The sequence below is a fragment of the Choloepus didactylus genome, chromosome 10 (assembly GCF_015220235.1).
Source record: "Choloepus didactylus isolate mChoDid1 chromosome 10, mChoDid1.pri, whole genome shotgun sequence".
In the NCBI taxonomy this organism is placed as follows: Eukaryota; Metazoa; Chordata; class Mammalia; order Pilosa; family Megalonychidae; genus Choloepus; species Choloepus didactylus.
The window spans coordinates 13,570,124-13,585,249 of NC_051316.1; the positions used below are offsets into that span (position 1 = coordinate 13,570,124).

Here is a 15,126-nt window from a genome sequence, read left to right on the forward strand (position 1 = left end):
GAAACAATAGGTCATAAAGAGTTTTGTCACTCTCATTTTTGAGATAATAGAGGGATAATTTGAAGCAATTGAATAAACATGTAAGATAGGACTGTGTATAAAAGTTGGAGTGAAGAAAGGCTGGGATTGAGTCTTGAGATGTTCTAATAATAGTGTTTGAGACGTACCATGCATAGAACAGTAAGAAGTTACTAGTTTGAATACATTTAGGGACCTAGATGTCAGAAAACAAGTTCCTAAAAGGAGGTCATGGCTCAGTCCTTTGGTTCCAAGTAAAAGACTGACACACACACACTGGATTTAATTGTTGGGAACTCATTGGTGATGTTAGCATGATTTTTTTTAAGAGGAAGTCGTGGCCGATTTTATTAAGTCATTAGTTGTGGCAGTGAGAGAAAGGGTAAGTGCTTTTGTACCTTGATTGTGAAGGGAGGAAGAGATCACACTTCAGAGAGGAAATTGATGCAGAAGATGATTTTGTTTCAAAAACAGATGAGAAATAATGAGTTTAAATGATGAAGTTATTGATTGTGATAAGATGAAGAGGTTGTGAAAGAATTTCACAGGGGTAACGTCAGAGAGAGAGAAGGAATAACCAATGGGTATGAATGCAGGAATATTTGTAGATACTATGATGCTAAATTGAGGTGACTTGTCAAATTACATCATTCATCTGATTAACAGGCGGTAGCTCTATCTGTTAAAAGGTGAGAGTGTGAGGTTCACAAGTTATGCCATTTTAAACTTAAATCCCTCAGTATTCCTCTGCCGGATAAGTACCAAAACTCAGAGGCAACAGCTCTTCCAAGAACATCAACCAGATGCATCCCCCTTCCCCATAAGGTCAACACCCCTTTTCAATATGAACAAGTTACGGTGGACAGTAACATCCCTAGACATCACTAGACATCCTTGAATATCAAGAAAGTTATCAAACGAGAGGAATGGGTAGCAACAGACAAATTAGGATTTAATAAAGGATTACAAATACTGAATCTTTATATAAATATATATATATATATATATATATATATATATATAATTTTTAGATGCTGAGGTATTAGGATAATTAGAAGGAAATAACGGAAATGGTGGAACTGTAACCCGTACTAGTCTTTGAAATTAGCTCTATAGCCCCTCGTTAAATTGTACTTTGAAAGTTATCACCTTTTCTGTATATATGTTATCTATCACAAAAAAAATGTAAAACAAAAAAAACCTGTGGGAGAATAATAAAACAGTGCTTAAAAAATAGTTAGCCCATATTAAGTATTTATGGAATGTGGAAGAATGATTTAATTATCCAGATATATTTAATTAGCCAGATATATTTGAAAGCACTAGTGGTAGTGAGTCTTTGTTTAGAACTGGATCAGTATCTTCGTCATGTACTGTACTGGCTATGGTGCAGCCATGCATAAGGAAGTTAATTGGAGTCCACTCATATTGGGGACAGATATGTTAAATGCTCTGGTACTTATTCACAGATATAAATAATCAGAAGGACATGAGAAATAATGTTTTCAGTAAGTGTATGTTGAAATGAGTAAGCATGAATTACACTGCTCAGTAAACATTAGGTGAGCTGATGTTTAGGAAGTGAATTCATTGCAAGGGAGTTTCCCACTTGGTAGGAGAACAATCTATATAGTGAGCAAACCATATGAAGAGGAGGTTTTGACAACAGAGTGAGATCCTGCTTATTGAAATGAGAGGCAGTATTCCAGGTAAAACCACAGTGTGGTGTGTGTAATCCTTTAGAAATTTGAACTTCAGAGACAGAAAAATTAAAACTATTAGCCATGTAATTTTCTCATATTACTCAAGCTTTCTGAACCTCTGTTCAGATCATTTGTTAGATAGGTAATTTAGTCTTAATTAGTTGACAGGGTTAGTGTCAGGATTAAATAAACATGATGATAGCCATCAGTCCCTCAAAATGGAATGAGTCGAATTGGTCAACCCCATAATAAAATATATTTTGAAGTCTCTTGATTGATATCCAACTTCACTGGGGGAAGCTCTAGTGTTGAGATAGCAATATTGTTAAACATCTCAAGTTACAGAACCAAAAGGATTTAGGGCAAGTGTACCTAGAAAGGCAGGTGCAGGGTGGAGCAGGAAGGGAATGACAGCCAGGAAACGGAGATGGTTGTTGGAGAACCAGTGCTAGTACAAAAGCCAAGAATAATTATATCTGAGAAAATCCAGAGGGGTTCTCTGGAGGTGGAGACCCAATTCCAGAATTGACATGGATCAGGAATTCCTATGTTTTGAAATCAGGGAGGGAATTGAAAATTGAACACTGTGGGCTAATTAAAAGTCAATAATTTTCATGTTCTCATTTGTACAGTGAAGGTATTAATATCTCCTTTATTAATGCCAGAGTAGTGAATATTTTCTTTCTTTTGATCCTGAGACAGAAGGGTCCACTCTGTATTTCTCTTGGAGCACACTTCATGTTCCTGTTGATTGGGCTGGGTTTATGTTCAGATGAAGGGTAGGGATGCATGACAAGTGGGTCTGGAAATCATGGACAAGACTGGAATCTCATGGCTTCTTTCTCAGTCTCCATTTGCTTGCCTAGTGCTTGTCTGGTTGTGAGGGACAACCCGAGGAAGATAGTTGTCAGTTGAGCTATTGACAATGCAACTAAACTTAAACATCTGTGTTGCCAGCAGAGGGCAGGTTCCTCCTTTTGTTGTGGATGTTCTTAACACATTTAGGAACTGTTCAAGGATCTGAACCCCCACAGTTAAGTTTATCCAGACCTCTGGGATGGTTATGATAGGTTAGGGTTTCATCAATAAGTAATCTTTTTGAGATTACACTAATTTGTTCCAGTCTCCATTAAATCTGTGTATTCACTTGAAAGACAAGAGAGGTTTGTTTTTTCTCATCTAACCCATGACCACATTGGAGAAACAGACCATTGATCAGGTTAGTGCCTCCAATTGGCTTAGGCATTTTGTGAACATAGATGATAGAGATGAGTAAGAGCAGAAGTTTACAGCCATTAGGGAGGCTGATGTTTCAATAGGTGAGTTTAATTACTCAAGTGTTGTAGGTGCTAGAATGAAGGACTCTGCATTGTTGAGGGGAGCATAAGGGAGGTTTAAGTAGTAGAAGGAAATGAGGAATTATTTATTTTCCTCAATTTTAAATTTCTTAAAGTTTTGATAGAATATATTTGCAAATTTTGAAAACGTCTTAGCTAAGAAGTATAAGAGATTCAACAATGATACAATGCTTACATCCTATATTTCCTTTTCCTTATGTCTAAACTGTGTCCCTTTGAGCCACCTGTCCTCCACCCTCCAATCCCATCCAAGTTCATCCTTAGCATTCAATTGTCGTCTAGTTAGACTGTCTTTTTTTTTTTTTCTTTTTTCAATTGTGGAACAATATATACAGCCTAACTCTTCCCATTCCACCCCTTTCCTAGCCTTCCATTAGTGAGATTAATCACATTTAGAATGATGTTATGCTCTTCCCCACCATCCATTACTAGAAATTTCCCTTCACCTCAAACAGCAACCCTACACTCCTTTCTTAACTCCCCATTGCCCCTTCCCCCATTTTCTTAATCCAGACTCTACTTTTCATCTGTATGGTTATATTCTCTGGTAATTTCTTTGTGTTTACTGTGGGGCTTAAAATTAACCTCTTAAATCCCTATCAATCTTGTTTTTCTTTGATACCACCTTCACTTCAAAAGGGCACATGAACTATGTTCCTATACTCCTTCATTCCCCCACCTTTATATAGTTGTCTAAAATTACATATTTTACATTGAGTTCAAAACCATTGATTTGTCCTTAGAGTTTATGTATTTTTTATCATGTAGGAAGTAAATAGTGGAGTTATAGTTCAAAAATTATTGACTTCTATTTGTATTCCATTGTGTTTGGAGAATGTTCTTTTGAGTATATTAAATTTTTTTTTTTTTTAATTTCTTGAAGCTTGTTTTATGTGTCAGCTTATGGTCCCTTCTGGGGAAAGATCTGTGATCACTAGAGAAAAATGAGTGTCGTGGTGATTTGGGATGTAAGGTACTATATATGTCTGTTAAAATTCTCTATATCTCTTTCTCCTTTCTTTGTCTCTCTGTTGGTAGGGCTTCCTTTAGAATCTGAAGTATGGCAGGTCTTTTATTGCCAAAGTCTCTCAGCATTTGTTTGCCTGTAAAAAATTTAAGCTCTCCCTCAAATCTGAAGGAGAGTTTTGCTGGATAAAGTATTCTTGGCTGGAAATTTTTGTCTCTCAGAATTTTAAATATGTCATGCCACTGCCTTCTCGCCTCCATAGTGGCCACTGAGTAGTCACTACTTAGTCTTATATTGTTTCCTTTGTATGTGGTGAATTGCTTTTCTCTTGCTGCTTTCAGAACTTGCTCCTTCTCTTCAGTATTTGAGAGTCTGATCAGAATATGTCTTTGGGTGGGTTTATTTGGATTTATTCTATTTGGAGTTTGCTGGGCATTTATGCTTTGTGTGTTTATATTGTGTAGAAGGTTGGGGAAGTTTTCCCCAACAATTTCTTTGAATACTCTTTCTAGACCTTTACCCTTCTCTTCCCCTTCTGGGACACCAATGAGTCTTAAGTTTGGACGTTTTATTTTATCTATTGTATCCCTGAGATCCATTGCGATTTTTTCAATTTTTTTCTCTTTCTTTCTTTTGTTCTTTCTTTTTCTGTTCTGTGGATTTCTAGGACACTGAGATGTTGTTCAGCTTCCTCTAGTCTTGAATTGTGAGTATCCAGAGTCTTTTTAATTTGGCCAACAGTTTCTCTTATTTCCATAAGATCTTCTATTTTTTTATTTACTCTTGCAATGTCTTCTTTATGCTCTTCTAGGGTCTTTTTTATGGCGCTTATATCCTGGGCCATGGTCCTCTTGATGTCCTTTAAATCCTTTGCCATGTTTTCATACTTTGATTGTACCTCTTTAATTAATTTTGCGTGGAATAACGTTTCTTCCGAAATCTTGATTTGTGTGTTTGGAGCTGGATTCTCCATATCATCTGGTTTTATCATATGCATTAAGATTTTCTGTTGTTTTTGGCCTCTTGGCATTTGTTTTCCTTAGTAGGGTTCTTTCAAATTGTATCAGGAAAAAAAAAAGGATATCGATCTAATTTTTCAGAGACACAGTTTGATGGCGAGCACTTTCTCTAGGTAACCAACAGATGGCGTCTGTGAGCCACCTATATCCCTTCAGTCAGTAGTGTGGGGAAATGATTCTTATATGTTCAGTTGGAGAACTCAGCCTGTGTGGGCCGCTGGAGTCGCCCGCCCTGAATGTGGTGCGTGCGCACAGGTGGCCAGGGAGGAGGGGCAGCTCTCTCTCAGTGTCCCATAAACCACCAGACTTGGCGTAGCGCTTCTGGGTTCTCTGAGTGGATCCCCCCTCCCAGCCGCGATCCTCCCTCAGCCGAGAGAAAATGCCGTGCTACGTCATCAGTGTGCGCCGTCCCTCTAGGGAAGCCCTGGGCCACTTGGCTGTGCTGTGGGGCTCTCAGCTTGCCTCAGAATGCCGATTGTGTGAGGCTGTCTCCACTGCAACTCCTTGTGGGCTGAGAGCAGCCAAGGTTTTCTCCACAGAGAGAGAGTGAGAGACAGAATATTTCTCCCGATTCTCCCAAGGTCAGCCGTCATCAAAAGCCTCTGTTTGCTTGTTGAGGATTCGCTGTCTGTATTGAGCAGTTATCATTAAAACCTCACTTGGGGCTGGGCTGAGAAAGTGCGCGGCATGGCTTCTGTGAGGGAGGGGCTCTCGTCTCTAGGAGCTGGGCTGAGAAAGTGCACGGCGTGGCTTCCGTGAGGGAGGGGCTCCTGGCTCTAGGTTTTCGGCTCTCAGCGTGGGTCCGCAATTTTACTTACAGATTTTATGCTGTGATCTCGGGCATTCCTCCCAATTCATGTCGGTGGATGTTGAGTGTACTGTCACATTTGTCTCCCTGCTACCATTCCAGGTTATTTACTGGTTTTTTGTTCATTTATGAATTGTTCTGGGGGAGACTAAGTCTTCCACCTCTTTCTATGCCGCCATCTTCCCAGAATCCCTGTTTATTCTTGATCACACAGATGTGATGGCAAAACAAGAGAGACAATGAAGAATGGTGTTTTTGGAGGTCCCAGGAAAGTTGAGAATTGGAGATCTCATACCACTGGAATGGTCAGACTAGGACCATCCTTCAGTACAGCAGTCTTGGGGCCATGGCATGTGCTGGGAGCCTTTTGTACATATATGTTATGAGGAACACCTAAATTATGAAAAATTGCGTGAGGTAGCACCTACCAATCCCAAGTTCTGTATAAAATATGTTTGTTTCTGTGAAATGCTTGACTTTAATGCAAGCCTTTCTGCCATTTTAATGAATAGACCAAGGACTTTCACTTAGATAGGAAGCGCTTTACACATTGGCTCATTGGATCTTTAAAAACCCCTTACATGTTACATGATTGCATAAATGAGAGGAAATTGAGGTCATCTTGAATAATCTAACCATATCCATGATTTAAAAGTGACATATCATGGATATTACTTGCCTTGTGATGAGTCCGTAAATTGCTTGAAGTTGGTAGAGAAGAATATTTTAGTTATGAATGCTGAAGTGCAAATTATCACCCTCTGAAAGTTATGGTTACCAGATTATTAGGAAATTTCCGAGTTATATCACACCACATGTCGTGTGCCGTTCCTTTAAAATGAAGTTTTGTGTATTCAGCTTGTGTATGTCTGTGTATATCTGAAATGTGGTGACAGTTCAGCACTTAAAATGGTCTGACTGAAACCCCAAATACAGTTTGAGCTTTCTGTACACATTTCCTGCTAGGTGCTGTCATCTCAAATATCCTATGCTGGACATTAGTAGTTCTGGCCCTGTCTGAACTCAAATGTCTGTGATGTTTTTGGGGGCAGTGACTTTCAAAGATGTAGCTATAGACTTCCCCCAGGAAAGGTGTGCCCTCTTGGACACGTGTCAGAGAAAGCTGTTCAAAGATGTGACACTGGAGAATGTCGCTGTTGATGAGTCTCTCAAAATTTGTCTATCTATGATGTATCTGTCTAATCTGTCATCTGTTTATTCAACAAGTATCTAGAACAACTTCTTCATATTGTTTTATATTCTCTAGTATATTTTTATATATAATAATGTTTTTTATTATTTCATAGTACAAGCATCTACCTAAATGACATTTGTTTCTTTACTTATTGCATATACCCAACTTATCATCCCCATTAGAATGTAATCTTCTTGCCCACAGTTTCATGTCTTTCTTGCTCCTCAGTCTCCAACACTCAGAACAGTGCTGGGAACTCAGAATTTTCTGAGAATATAAATAAGTGGGCTAAATATTTTCTAAATAAGTGTACTGCTCTAGGGACTATGCTTGGGCTTCAGACAATAGTAGTAAAAAAAGGTGTATTCTTTTCCAATTTAGATTATTCTGTTGGATTCTTTTTTAAAATAGTCTTTAACCACTGTAAATGTTTACAGTTTCTTCCTGATTGAAAATACCCAGAATTCCTCAATGTCTTTTTGAATTTGGGCATGGGCATTGTGATGGTTAGCTTTATGAGTCAACTTGGCCAGGTGATGGTACCCAGGCATCTGGTCCAGCAAGCACTAGCCTAACCATTGCTGCGAGGACATTTGTGGCTGCTTGATAAACCAGAAGGTTGGTTTGTTAAATCATCAGTCAATTGGATACAGCTGTGACTGATGACGTCGATGAAGGGCATGTCTTCCACAATAAGAGAATGCAGTCAGCTGGATTTAATCCAATCAGTTGACTTTTAAGCTAGACAGAGGACCTTCACTTCTTTGGCTAACCAACGAAACGTTTCCTGAGGAGTTCATCGAACATCTTCACTGGAGTTGCCAGTTTGCTGCCTACCTTACAGGACATGGACTCGTGCATACCTGCAGTTGCATGAGACACTTTCATAAATCTTGTATTTATAAATATCTCTTGTTGATTCTCTTTCCCTAGAGAACCCTAACTAATACAGCCATCAACAACCTGAGGTCTTTGTTTTATTTGGGCACAAAGTCGAGAGTTAGCTGTTTGATGGTAGAGAATTGCCAGTATTCTTTCTTCAAAGTGCTGTTCCCTTGGCTGACCTTTAACATTTATCGTTTTCTTCTTTGGTAGCCTACACCGAACTTGATGATAATGGACTTATCTGTGCAGAATTAAAATATCCATTTACCTTTTTAACACAAACCACATCACATCTGCAAATCAGATGTGTGTTTCCACTTGGAGCAAGGAGAGGAACTGTGGAAAGAAGGAATAAGATTTCTCCAAAACCAGTGTTTAGGTGAGTGATAGATACTTGGAAATATCATCTGCAAATTTCCTTAATTGAGTTATATTTTCTGAAATGTAGGTGAAGATATTTCCTCAGATATGGTCATTGCTTTATACACTATTCAGACTTCTTTGGCATTAGGGAAATGAATATTCATGTACTATTGGAGTTAAAATTTCAAATAATTGCTCTTGTTGTGGTGCTCCTCTCTGAAGATTTTCCTGCTTTTTACCCCCTATTCTTTTTATTTTTTGGAAGAATTGATATTAAATGAGTATAAAGGCAATAGATTAGTACTTGTGTATATGTAAGGAACAGAAGTTTTTGCTGAAAAATCGATGTTGGCCAACTCCTAGTTGTTGTTATTGTTTTTTAATGTGGTTCCAAACATAAATATTTGGATCAGTCAGAAAGTAACTTTGAATGTAGATTTAAACATTAAGAACAGAAAATTGTGGGACTTAACTGTCTTAGTATTAAAATGTATATGTGCATGCAAGTTTGAAGACAAAAATGAATAAACATACACTTTTTTCTTTTTTTCTGTTTTTTTTTTTTTTTTTGTTCTTTTTATGGCACTCTTTGGCCACTATTCCCCCGCAGACCTAATAAGGCAGTGTATTTTTAGCCCTCTGTAGGCTTCACCCCTAATGCCAGTGGAAACAGTGGTGTGTTGGTGCCAGTCTGGTACCAGCAAAGGTTGCCAGACCCAGCAGTCCAGATTCTTGGGTAATAGCTGGCTTGGGCTAGGTGGTGTCCCCCTCTGTTCTGGGAGGGAAGGCTTCTGCAGCCCTTCCTGTCCACTTCAGCCCTCCACACAGGGACCCTCTAGGGTGGGGGATGGGCACCTGGAGCCGTGAAGCAAGTTTCTCACGGTTCCTCACTGCAGGTTCTGTCTCCTGTCCAGCTCTTCCTGGCTCCTGGGCAGTGCTCCTTGAGTCTCCAGAACCCGGGAACAGTTGTTTCAGACACTTTCTGCCTGTCTTCCTGCAAGTCCTCTCTTGTAGTAACATACACACTTTTGAAATATAGTCTAATGGTGCATAAATTTTCCTCTTTTAAAATGCCATGTAGGGGAGAACCTAAGATGGTGGCTAGGTGAGACAGGGCAAAAAAACACCTCTGTGAAAAATACTAGATAAAAGCCAGAAAGTGACCCAGAACACCAGTTCCAGTGATGCACCAGCTGGACAAGTTCTGCTAAATTCACAGGGACCATGCACTTAGTGAAACTGGGAGTCTGCATTCGGAAATGAGTGAATGAGCCTGCTAAATGTCCGGTGGCCACGCTGTGCTGTGGGGAAACCGTGGGTTGGTGTTTGGAGGTGGACTAGTTCTTTCTTAAAAAAACCCAAAAGCGGCTGCAGATATGGCAGCAAGAACCACACAGTGAAGCGTGGCAGGAATGGGCTGTGCGAACGCCTCAATATCTGGCATGGAAGATAGCCTTTCGTACACCCGCTGCTAATTGTCTCAGAACAAGGAAGGTAGAGGTTAGCTGAAAGAGGTAAAAACCACTCCCCTTGCAGCCATCTTCACGGCGGGCTGGGAATGCTCCTGCCCGGTGCAGGCACCACAGCCCAGAGACATGCCAAGGGACCCAGTGTGACAGAAAGTGTTTCCAGCAACACGAGCACACACCACAGTATCGGGCATGTACCATAGCCTTTAGTGCTCGCACAGCTAATAGTCCCAGAGCTGGGAAGGCGGAACTATGCCAACGGGGAAATTAACACGCCCCATTTAGCCATCCCTACAACAGGCTGGGAATGCCTCTGCATGGCCCAGCAGCCCAGAACTTCCCTTGAGGGAAGGCGCACACTTGTGATGTGGCACAGCTGTCCCTCAGCAGGGGCCCTAAGAAGAAGGACCCACTTGGAAATCCCAGGGACCATATACCAATACCAAGGACTTGTGTGTCAGTGGCAGAGACAATCTGTGGCAAGACTGAAATGAAGGTTTACACTCTTGGAACAGCCTTAAATCTCCAGGAACACCTGGGAGGTTTGATTATTAAAGCTGCCCTGCCTCCGTAACTGCTCAGACACACACCCCACTTTCAGGACGTTCAGCACCAACAACACACCCAAACTTAGTGCACCAATTGAACCCCACAAAAATCAGACCCCCACACAACACAAAGACAAAGTTGGGGAGAACTGACTTGAGGGGAATAGGTGACTCACGGATGTCATCTGCTGGTTAGTTAAAGTGTATTCCACCAAGCTGTAGATCTGACAAATTAGAGACTCGTGTTTCAATAATCCTTCATATCCTAAAAGAACCCTATCAAGTAAAGCAAATGCCAAGAGGCCAAAAACAACAGAAAATTTTAAAGCATATGAAAAAACCAGATGATATTGATAACCCAAACCCAAACACCCAAATCAAAAGATCAGAGGAGACACAGTACTTGGAACAATTAATCAGAGAACTAAAGACAAACAACAAGAGCATGGCACAGGATATAAAGGACATGAAAAAGACCCTAGAAGAGCATAAAGAAGAAGTTGCAAGAGTAAATAAAAACATAGATGATCTTATGGAAATAAAAGAAACTGCTGACCAAATTAAAGAGTCTGGATACTCATAGTATGAGACTAGAGGAAGCTGAACAACGACTCAGCAACCTCCAGAAACACAGAACGGGAAATGAAAGAACAAAAGAAGGAATGGGGAAAAAAATCGAAACAGACCTCAGGAGTGTGATAGATGAAATAAAATGTCCAAATGTAAGACTCATTGGTGTCCTAGAAGGGGAAGAGAAGGGTAAAGGTCTAGAAAGAGTTTTCAAAGAAATTATTGGGGAAAACTTCCCAAACCTTCTACACAATATGAATACACAAAGCATAAATGCCCAGTGAACTCCATATAGAATAAATCCAAATAAACCCACTCCAAGACATATTCTTATCAGACTGTCAAATACTGAAGAGAAGGAGCAAGTTCTGAAAGCAGCAAAAGAAAAGCAATTCACCACATACAAAGAAAACAACATAAGACTTAGTAGTGACTACTCAGTGGCCACCATGGAAGTGAGAAGGCAGTGGCATGACATATTTAAAATTCTGAGAGAGAAAAATTTCCAACCAAGAATACTTTATCCAGCAAAACTCTCCTTCAGATTTGAGGGAGAGCTTAAATTCCTCACAGACAAACAAAAGCTGAGAGATTTTGCTAATAAAAGACCCACCCCACTTCAGATACTAAAGGGACCCCTACTGACGGAGAAACAAAGAAAAGAGAGAGAGAGATAGAGAAATTTAACAGACATGTGTAGAACATTACATCCCAAATCACCAGGATACACATTCTTCTCTAGTGATCATGGAACTTTCTCCAGAACAGACTTTATGCTGGGACATAAAACAAGCCTCAATAAATTTAAAAAATTGAATTTATTCAAAGCACATTCTCTAACCACAGTGGAATGCAAGTAGAAGTCAATAACCATCAGAGGCTTAGAAAATTCACAAACACCTGGAGGTTAAAAATGAGGGGGAGATGAAAACATTCCCGGGTAATCAAAAGCTGAGGGACTTCATCACCAGTAGATCAGTCCTATAAGAAATGCTAAAGGGAATTGTGTAGGTTGAAAGGAAGGGACACCAATTGACTGAAACCACATGAAGAAATAAGGATTTCCAGTAAAGATCACATGGTAAATATAAATACCAATACTACTGTATTTTTTATTTGTAACTCCACTATTTACTTCCTACAGAATCTAAAATACATAAACTGTAATGATAAATCAGTGGTTTTGGAGTCAATGTAAAATATGTAATTTTTGACAAGAACTGCTTAATGGTGGGGGAATGGAGGGGTATAGGAACATAGTTTATGTGTCCTATTGAAGTTAAGTTGGTATCAAAGAAAACCAGATTGTTAGAGATTTAAGATGTTAAATTTAAGCCCCATGGTAAACATATAGAAAGTATCAGAGAATATGGTCATAGAGATGAAAAGTAGAGTATGGGTTATGAGAAGTGGGGGAAGGGGCATTGGAGAGTTAATAAGAAATGTGCGTTAGGGTTTCTGTTTGGGCTGAGGGGCAATTTCTAGTAATGGATGGTGGGAAGGTGATGGCATTGCAAGAGTGTGAATGTGATTAATCCCACTAATGGAATGCTTGGGAGGGGTTGGAATGGGAAGATTTACACTGTATATATGTTAACACAACTGAAAAAAAAAAGACAGTCTAAATAGATAGACAATGAAATGCCAAGGATGATCCTAGATGGGATCTGAGGATGGAGGAGAGGAGGTTCAAAGGGACACAGTTGGGACATAAGAAAAAAATGAAATACAGAATATAAGCTTTGTATCAGTGTTGAATTTCTTGAACTTCTTAGCTGCACTTAATGTGATTGCATAAGTGAATGTTCTTGTTCATGGGAAATGTATATGTGAATTATATTGTTTGTTCAAGGATGTGTGCAGCTTGCTCTCATGTTCATAAGACAGAGCAATAGATGATGGATGATAGGGAGGGAGGGAGGGAGGGAAAGAAAGAAATGTTGGAGTGACAGGAGGTTAAAGTTGGTGGATCTGGGTATCGGTGGAGGGGGGTTGGGGTATGCTGGAGTTCTGTGTATGGGGTTTGTAGTGTTTTCGCAACTGTTCCTGTTAAGTTTGAATTTATTTCAAAATAAAATTTTAAAAAATGCCATGTAGTATTTCCATTAAACTTAGAAAGCAATTGAAAATGAAAGTAATGAAATAGTAGAAAAGAAAATGTGTCAGCCCTGGAGAATTGTGGTTACCCTGATAAGAACATTTCCTACAATCTAGAGTCTGGCTGTGTGTTATTCCATACTTTAGAGTTTTGTTGCAAAAGGGCTGTTATCAACAAGAACAGAGAGATCGTAGCAAACAAAGACACAGATGTACGTTGAAGATGTGGGGCATGACCAATTTTCACCATGCCTTATATACTTAAACTAATTTATAAAACCACAGAGAACTGCCTCTCTTAAGGCCAGGCAGAACACCTGCAAAGCCAAGAAAGCAGAAAGAAGCTTTGAGAATCTGATCTTGACCATATTTCTCAGACTCAACACCCATTAATCCTGAAATTACCCACTAGGAGTGACTCAAAGCCCCTCCTAAACACATATGCAGGAGGCTAGAAAAGATAATAGTGGAGCTCTCTCCACTACCAGGATGCCAAAGGAAAACCTGCTTCTTGTACTATTTGTGATTAATAATTATGCTTATTTCTTGTGTGGGAAAATGAGAACCTACCTGATTACAATTAATTAGCCCATATGAACATGAAGGATTATGCAATGCCTTTATTCACCCCCCCCCCCCATTTATTTCTGTGCTTTTATTTGAATACTTCATACTGATGAATATTCAAGTTCACTGATCTTGGCATCTGTATGTGTAATGTCTGTTAACCTCATCCTTTGACTTTACCCATAAATCATAGTTTGCAAAACCCTGCACTATTGCACTTCCTCATCTTTTCACATATTTTAAACACTTCATCAGGTTTATGTAATATATTATCTTAGTTTCTAGGTTATAATGCAGATACCATACAATGGGTTGGGTTAACAATAGGAATTGTTGGCTCACAATTTTGGAGGCTAGAAGGCTTGCTTTCTTCCCAAGGATGGTGGCATTCTGGTGCTGGCTTGCTGGCAATCCTTGGAGGTCTTTGGCTTTCCTGTCACATGCAGTGCTGTGTCCTTTGTCTTCCATGTTCTGTTGACATTTAGCTTCTGCTCCTCCATGCAGCTTTCTGTTCATAAACCCTCCAGTGTTACGATTAAGGCCCAACCTCATTCAGCTGGGGCAAACCTTATCTAAAAGAACATCTTGAATACGTAGGTTCTATTTACAATGGTTCCACACCAACAGGAATGGATTAAGATTAAGTACTTCTTTTTCTAGGGTATATAATTCAGCCTGCCATACATACTTATAATTATTATTCTACATTCCATTTCTTCTAACTTCTATCTCAAAATATATGTGTATCTTTTGTCTTGTCTCACATTCCCTGATGATTTTCACAGATCATATTTCTTATTATCTGTCAGAAATGGTCCAATGATCAAGTAAAAATTGAAGATGTGATATTCTCCCTAAAGAGGTTGTCTGTTGCCTCTCAGAGAGGGAGAGCTTGTCACTTTATTCCTCTTGGGAATTGAAATGCAGTCTGACTGGGTTGCAGTTTTGATGACAGTCGGTCTACTTTTCATGCCTTTAAGGTCAGAATTCTTCTGAATTTATTGCAGGCATCTTCCTGCAGTTGGACATTATTTACAAAGAACCATAGAATTGCAGGAGATATGATGTTGCCTTTCTTTTCAGATCTTCAGCTAATAGCCTGTGGGGAAAATCATCCCCATGTTTGGTAGTGCCCTAGTGCCAATTACAGTCCACATGTTAGTCTGTTTTAATTCCCTAGTAGTATCTTTCAGACCATAATTTTTGTGTCCAGACTAAGAAAATCATTTTATTTGTGGAAATGTCTGGAGATCTCCCCTCTCTTCCCAAGGGCTCTTTCTTTTCTGGAATCTTAGTTTAAGTAGTTGTATCTGCACAATTCCCTGATCCTTAAAGCATCCATGTTTTAATGAATCACTATTCCTTTTGTTGTTTTACTTCTATACACCACATCCTACTTGGAATCAGAAATCCCTGTTTTTGTCCTCAGTCCAGAAAGTCTGCATCTCTTCCTTCTGGAACTTTGTAATCCCACCCTGAAAATTGTCATATGCCTCAGCAGAAAATCCAGTGCAGACTTGGCACTCAAATTATTGGGCTTCCCTTTTTCCCAGATATTG

General features: G+C 39.5%; 1 protein-coding gene across 4 annotated transcripts in view; it reads left to right on the plus strand.

The window, feature by feature from the left end:
* Positions 1-15,126, plus strand: part of LOC119505521 (zinc finger protein 705A-like) — a 92,602-nt gene that overhangs the window by 40,859 nt on the left and 36,617 nt on the right. The window contains exon 3 of one of the 4 annotated variants that reach the window (XM_037798344.1): positions 8,164-8,332. The exons of the other annotated variants lie outside the window; for them this stretch is intronic. The gene's annotated coding sequence lies outside the window, so the exon portion shown is untranslated. The remainder of the gene's footprint in view (positions 1-8,163; positions 8,333-15,126) is intronic. 4 annotated transcript variants of the gene reach the window in all.